Here is a 7,753-nt window from a genome sequence, read left to right on the forward strand (position 1 = left end):
CGGTTCTCCGGTGACGGTTTGGCGTGGGATTAGAGTAACGTTAGTCACGCATTCGCCGCTCGATTCCGATCGGGACACGAAACGTCCAGTCGTCTGGGCACGGGTCGATACCGGTCGTGACATCTCCTCTCATACACGTTCCGCTCGTAGGGGTGAGTTGTTGCCTGGGAACTTCTGATGCCCACTCTTCTTAGTCTTCTCCCCGGGACACGACACGAGCCATTTCCGTCTGAAGAGCCTTCCTCTCAATCTCCAAGCAGACGTAACGATGCAGCTTTTACTTGCGTTCTAGTACTGCTATCTAGTAGTGGATCTTTCCATCTCTTGGTCAGGGCAAACCTGCATCCGTAGAGACGTAGAAACTCAAGACAAAAAGGTCACGAAAGACACCACAAATGTAGCAAGACCGATACGTCAGCTCGGAGATTACCTTTCCCGAGGATTGCGGGTTAATGGTGATGGCAGGGGTGTACGGTGGTAAGTGAGGCGGAGACACCGCCCGACGGGACACGTCCCCTGGGTCACGCCACTGATGACAGATGGTCAGGGGATGACCTGGAGTGACCCCTGCAACGATATACCCCAATCGTTGATAAGGGAGACATAGTGTGACAGGTCCATTGTACTATTTCTAGCAGTCTGATGGAGTGAACTGAGTCATGATTCTCATATAAATGATACATAGGAAAATGGCTGATAACGATAACACAAAAGTACAAAAAACATGATATGTTATAGAAAAACTTCCTTCACATTAAGTGGATTCTTTGTCAGTTGCATTTTAACTAAAGAAAGACATCCTGAAAAAGCTCCACTGGTTTAGAAATAGTAATAAGTAACGCTGTACAGTAACATACTATATTGTATCAGAATGTAACGCCATTACGGAGATATGCATGGCAAACATAGTTCCACCTCTCTCGTCTAAACGAGGATGGTGCAATATTTAGAACAGCTAGATAAGATGGCGCCCGCTGGGAATATGCGGAGATTGCGGACAGTTTAATGTCACGTTAGAGTGTAATGAAATCTGCGCTAATGACTGAGAGAATCCCATCTGAAGGACATACGTTTCATCAGAAGTCATTTACTTTCAGATCCCAGTTCGTAATGGCCTAAACTCGAAAGTTTAAAACACCTTTGGTAGAAATTCTATATTTCGACTTCAATGAAATTTAGATATCCAGGTAATGAGATACACAAGAAAACAATTACTCTAGCAACTGGGTAGATTTTAAGATCTTTCAAAATCTATCTGTCTATCCAGTTGCTCGAGTGGTAGATTCCTCGTGTATCTTACAGACCTGAACTGGGGGCAGGACTTTATGCCGTTGTTCCCATTATTTCGTACTATTCAACGTTTTACCCATTTGAATTGCCATCCACGAGATTCAGGACATTGTGAGATCTAACCGACTAAGATGGTATGGCCGCCTCCAAAGAATGGACAGTGACAAATGGCCTAGGAAGATCCTCACACTGGATGTGGAAGGCCCGAACCCTCGTGGTCGACCAAGAAAGAAGTGGTTTGACAACATAAGGAAGGACTTCCACCACTTGAACCTACATAATGTCGACTCGCAGGATACAGGCAAGTGGCGAGCTGCCATCAAGCCTCAGCATCAGAGTGTAAGCACGTCTAACCCTCGGAAGACGGGGAACGATAAGTGAGGGAGGTTAACTCACTATCTACAAAGCGGACCCCCCCCCACACATGCCAGTGCAGTTTAGCCGCCTGACAAGTTGTAGTTGACCCTTCCTCACATCGCGTGCTTCGCGAGAGTTATGAAAAGCGCGAGAGTTACACATCCTCTAAGCTTCCCATAATCCCCGCTGCACGGCGTCACCATAAACCTTGATGAAAGAGTCGATTTTACAGGGCGTTCATGTCTCAAAAACATATTCCTAATCCAGCGGTAAATTACATCCATCGGGGCCAGATCACGTCGCGGATGGATTTATTTCTGCCGGGTCAAAGGTCGTGTCAGGGGTGGAGGCACGGGTATGGCCTGGTCGTGAGGGTACAAGCTAAACCACACGGACATGAATCATAAAAATCCGGGAAAGTCATTGGGAGGATGACCTTACACGGGCGCCTAATATCACTGACACACGTTTATTGCCACTAGCACATCTTGATAGAGAGGGTAGGCCGCCCCGAGCTCGAAATTTACGACACCATAAACGCCCCGATGTGAATTTGCACGAAGTAACTTTATAATGGAAAAGATAGCCCTGACCTGTCGGGGGCCAGGGCTCGTTTAATGGATTTGGAGGCCCATATTTCGTCATTAGCGCTACAGCCCAACGTCTCTCGGGACAGCTTGGATGTAATCCGTACAAAAACAAGGCTTCAACTCTTCGCAGTAACCATCAGACTTCGGAAGATGATTTATCCCCGCTGTACCGAAGCACCGTGTTGATAATAAATCCGTTGGGATGCGACTTTTAAGAGCGATACGGGAGCAGCAAAACGCCCCATAGAATCTCAATCAATGTTGAGCATGAAACGGCAATAGCCTTCTAGCCATGCGGGATTCCACCGTGTTACTGTACCCAAGTGTCTTTGTTTACACTCTAGACCCGGAAAATTGATTCGGGTCTCGATGCAGAGCCATTAAAAAGCACCAACTGAGATGATCCGACCCTCTCAACTGGCTCTCTGGACAGCCCTGAAGTAAATTCTGCCCCAGGGATGAACAAATAGTCGCTAAGGACTTTTGCGATATGCCAAATATGGACAGAGGCGTGGGAAGTTGATAGAAAAAGTAGGACACTTCAATACGGAGGGATTATGGTAGATTTAAGGAGCTTACATGAGGACTTTCTGTAAGACAGCGTTCTTGTGGGTAGATATGAGTTAGCGTATTCCTCCGGGGATTATCGTTGTAAAATTGTTTGATTTGACCCATTTCATCTCATGTTGGGAATGTTCAAGGTTTTATTGATTGATTGGGAAGGCGAGTCACAACTTTACAACAAAACGTGCAAATAATCAGCTTATGCTAGTCTTGTAGTTTAGTTTGCCGGGCATGTTTTATAACAGCAGAAATATATAGTTCTGTAAAAGTATAGTTCTGTAAAAGTCGGCAAAGTGCGCAAGTAGACTTAGCAGTTATCTTTCTGAACACTCTGAACGTCAAAATATATTACTTCTGCTGCTTGCGATGTTCTCTTGAGAAAGTTTTGTACTTGGTGGGCTAAGATGATGAATAGGAACGCCTTTAAGAACAATATTGGTGTCCTCAGTAGGTCCTCCCGATCCCTAAGCCCCTTGTTAATCACACAGACGAGAAACACCCTCACGCCGCAATGGGCGGTTTTGGACGCACAGAAACAGTTTATACAGTGAAGTCTCGTGAGAATTATCGAGAGTTCACCTCAATCAAAATCCCTTAATCCCTCTAATCCCTCTCTCTTGATTGCCACATGTACTTTTTGGATTGCTGGTGGTTAATGCACTGGAGCTACTCCATTCTGGTCGCTGCCATAAAATGTGATCCGAGGGATATGGGAAATAGTGCGGTCCAGATGTTTGTCCTGTTTCTGGGTGATCTACATCTTTTTTGTTAGAAGAACTTGAAGCGTAATGATTTTAGTACCTACACATGGGAAGTGGCTTAATTATAGAGCACGTTATTTTACAGTGAAGTACAGTGGGTCAACCGTACTCTCGATAAGTGTGCTGGACTCTTTTGCGTAGAGAGCTTTGGCGCCTTAGGTTCCCTCATATTAGCCTCTACCAGGATTTAGAAGCGACCATAAAGATAACAAAATGGCGAAATAAACAAATAACATGTCAGGAAAGATGGTCTGTTGAAGGAGTATATTTTGGCGCTCCCGGCCTGATTGAGGCTACCCTCATCATACACGGCTCTGTCGGATTCATCTCACCGTCCAAATGACAGCACGCTACTTTTAAAAGTATCCCCACAAACTTGAACTTGACTTAGTCATCTTCACCCACTCGGGAGCATAGGGCCTGTGTGAGTAGTCTCCAGCACCTCCAGTTCTTTGCAATTTTCTTGGTCTGTTGCCAGGTTATGTTGGCTTTGTCTATGTCTTTCTCATCACACGTCTTCTCCAGGAGAGGTGGGGTCTGCCTCTTGGGCGCTTCCCCTGGGGATTCCAATCTATGTCTTTTCTTGTTATGGGTGCCTGTTATTTCCAACACTTCTTGGTTCTTTATCTTTCTATGCCACCAGATTCCAAGAAGGGACCGAAGTCTTGCATTAACAAGCAATTGTAGTTTATTCATGTCGTGTTTCGTCAGGCCCCATGTGTCGCATACATATACAAAATGTAGCAGGGTAGATTTCACGTTAGTCTCAAGCAGTCTGAGCTTGGTTTTCAGTGAGAAGCTTTTAGATCTCCAAACTGGCCAAATTCAGTTCTGGCCTTTCCTATACGGGCATCCACATCTTTAGTTGATTCTCCCAGAAAGAAGTTGTATATTCTCGGTTTATCTAGTAGTGTGCCTGACCGCAATTTCATTACCTTTCATTGGCTGTAACTATAATTACGTGATCTATCTGTCTGCAAGTCATACCAACAGACATTTTACAAATCCTAGCGACGACACAAACTTTCAAAACGACCGTACGATGGCGCTTTAGAACGCCTTGCACGCCTTACGCTAGACAAAAGGGCGTGCTTTCACGGCCAAGGTCGGAATTCGAAAAACTTGGCGGCCCTAAAATCGCCAATGCGTATCTTTAAATAGACCCGATAATCCTTTGTGCATGTAGTTGTAAAATTGTGTAACGTCTGCGGAGTCGTTAATAGTTGTGCGGAGATTAAGTGGAAGATGTAACCTCCCACCCGTCTAGGCATTTTAGTGTTTGTATGGACGGACTGCCTCCACATGTGCCGTAATCCTTACCGTATTGCATCACAATTCTTCCACACAGGAGAAGCAGTAAACCTGTCACATTTGGACTGTTCTTTACCTGCCGTATTGTCAGGTTTAAGAGGCGGATCCAGAAGTCGTCAAAGAGGGAGATCAGCCGGCATAAACAATATGGTCTTCTTTAGGATCACGTACTTGTTACAGATGACATTAGGCCGGGGTCACATTGGCCATAATCGGTATAGGTGCTGGATGAACTTATGCATTTGTATTTGATAGAGAGTCATACAAGGACGTACGAGGCGTGACGGTGGATCCTAAAGATGGGCGAATGTCAAATAGACAATAGCCGTATTGCAAATGACCCGTACTTGGCAGCTTTATAGCCTTCTCTAGGATGCTGTTACTTCGAAGACGTTACATATATTCTCGAGTCATAAACTATAGGGGGCTGTATTTTGCCGGTTTGATGACAAGTCGGTTTGAGTACTAACAGCTACATGTCTCTTTATTTCTCTCTTTACTTCGATACCCTTTAGCCAAAAGGCTAATCTGCCAGGATTCATTTGAGAAAAACAAAAACAACAAATAACATATAGTACAAACACACACATATAACACAAAATGAGATTTACACTACATACAAATGAAGCTACATTATCTAAAACAAATCACAGAAGTCTACTGTTTGTAAAGTTGGCGGATAGCTTTCTTAAAGTTAGATGTGCTGTTCAGTGTTTTGATTTGTAGTGGTAATTTGTTCCAAAAGTAGATTGCCCTGTACTGAACATGTATTTGTATTACTGAACATGTATTTGTATTATCTTTAAGTATTACTGATTACTGAGCACGATCTCAAATGCATTTCCACTAATATTGGAATATGCAGTACATGCAGTAAGAAAGGTCGTCATAAAAAGCGTGCCATTCTTGAATCAACAGAAACATCATTGAAAGTATCTTGCTGATGTTCTCTACCATTGACTTCGTGCCATTGCCGCCTCTCCTCTTCATCAACGTCGCCCCAGTTCAATTCCACTGACATCAGGTCATCTTCCCTCTACCCGGGTACCCATCCAGTGCAATAAAAGATATGTATATGGGCAGCCTATACTTTAAACAAAGGCTTAGCTCACATTCTACATTGGTACAAAAGTTGTCACCATCTTTTTGCGGTGTTTTTCCTTTATAAATATAAAGTTGAAACCATTAGAATGCCCCTGCTGAGTTTTTTGTTGCGAACCACTCACCCTGTCTACTTTAATTTCACAGATATCGTGAAGCATTGTCAAGGGCATAAAAAATGGCAGGCCATTATGTAGTGACAGAATAGAACTGACGGACACGGTCAAAGGACACGAAGAAGATGGTGTCCATGGAACAGGGATTTGGAACAGACGTCGTAGCTATAAAACAAAAAGCGACAATCTGTCTTTTACGTGACACAGCCAGTAAAGCATCAGTGAATGGATGGTAGAACAATAAAGCAATTCAGTCCATACAGTTGAAAGATAGTATCGCCTTTATCGTTAATAAAAAGATACCGTTGCGCGATGACACATACGTTAGTCAAAGGTGCAATGACAAATATATCCATAAACACCCGGCGAATTGCAATGACATGGTCTAATGTTTCGCAGTCCATCTTCGCAGTCTTCCCTAATCATTTACGTACCACGAACTTGTGTCTCTTTTATCATCACTACTTTTATAGATAGCTCTTCGAATGTTTATCGATGTTGTAGATCAATCTACAAATGTACAGATAAAATTTTACTGGACGGCAGCTATTTGGCAATTGTCCTGACCGTAAAGAACAGGAACTTGTCGTTATGTATTCAAATGGCGGAGTTTCTGATAAGTTTGCATCATCGTGAATATAATTCGGTAGAAGTTGTATCTGGCCTTGTTAAAGGGAATTTAATTATATGTATTAATGTATGATATAGCAAAGATTAATAGCTGTTATTATCTAGCTGAAAACGTGGCTTAAAGGCGTCTAACATGATGAATGGAATAGTATTTAATCCTAGATTGAACTACATTTGGTAGTTCTTTTTTCGGCGCACGTGCGTATTCATTTGATGATACCGACCTTAACTTATCACAAAAAAATCATAATTCTCCAAGTCTAATTAACAAGATCCAGACTCTTGAATTTCTAAGAAATCGTCAGTGTATCTTCACGGTGTATCCTTCGCCCAGAGGAGTCCTTGCTGTAATGATAATTCGTTGGCCTAGAAGAAAATGCAAGCTGTTTCCTCGTGCTTGTACCGAGAAAATAAGTGCCTCCATTTATCTTGATTATCCCGCATCTCCTGGAAATGATGATTCGATTTATCAACAGCCCAGATGGGAGGGGTATTGACAGACAATTAATCACATACAGATCCCTTTTGTCAACAACTACTTCAGGACAAATCTCTAAGGGATCTTGCTCTACAAATCACCACATTTGTTAGTGTCTAAAAATTATAGGGAACTCGGTGTTTTCCCCCAACAATGTATGGCATGCAATACAAGTTGTCACTATGAAATTTATTGTGTAACATGTTAGAAAAGCACTTGCCGGAAGAAGCAGGCAAAAATGATAGAAAGAAAAGAAAGTCTGGATTAATGTGGCACGATTGGTATGTTGATGTTAGTCAATGACATAACAGAAGTGGGCAGAAGTCTTCGGTACACACATTCAAACGACTGTGTGCTGCAATATATGAGAAAGAACGCTAAATTAAACAATTGTTTTTAAGACATGACCTCGATGAAATCACCACAAATTCCCCAAAACGTAGGGGCATGCCCTGGAATACCGCTAGAAAGTCTGCACACTGGGTATGAAACACTGCGGCTAAATAGAATGCAATTCGGAGCTAAAATATTTGCAGAAGAAGAAAGATAAGATTC

The sequence above is a fragment of the Branchiostoma belcheri genome, unplaced genomic scaffold, assembly GCF_001625305.1.
Source record: "Branchiostoma belcheri isolate BF01 breed outbred unplaced genomic scaffold, Haploidv18h27 scaffold5, whole genome shotgun sequence".
Classification (NCBI taxonomy): domain Eukaryota; kingdom Metazoa; phylum Chordata; class Leptocardii; order Amphioxiformes; family Branchiostomatidae; genus Branchiostoma; species Branchiostoma belcheri.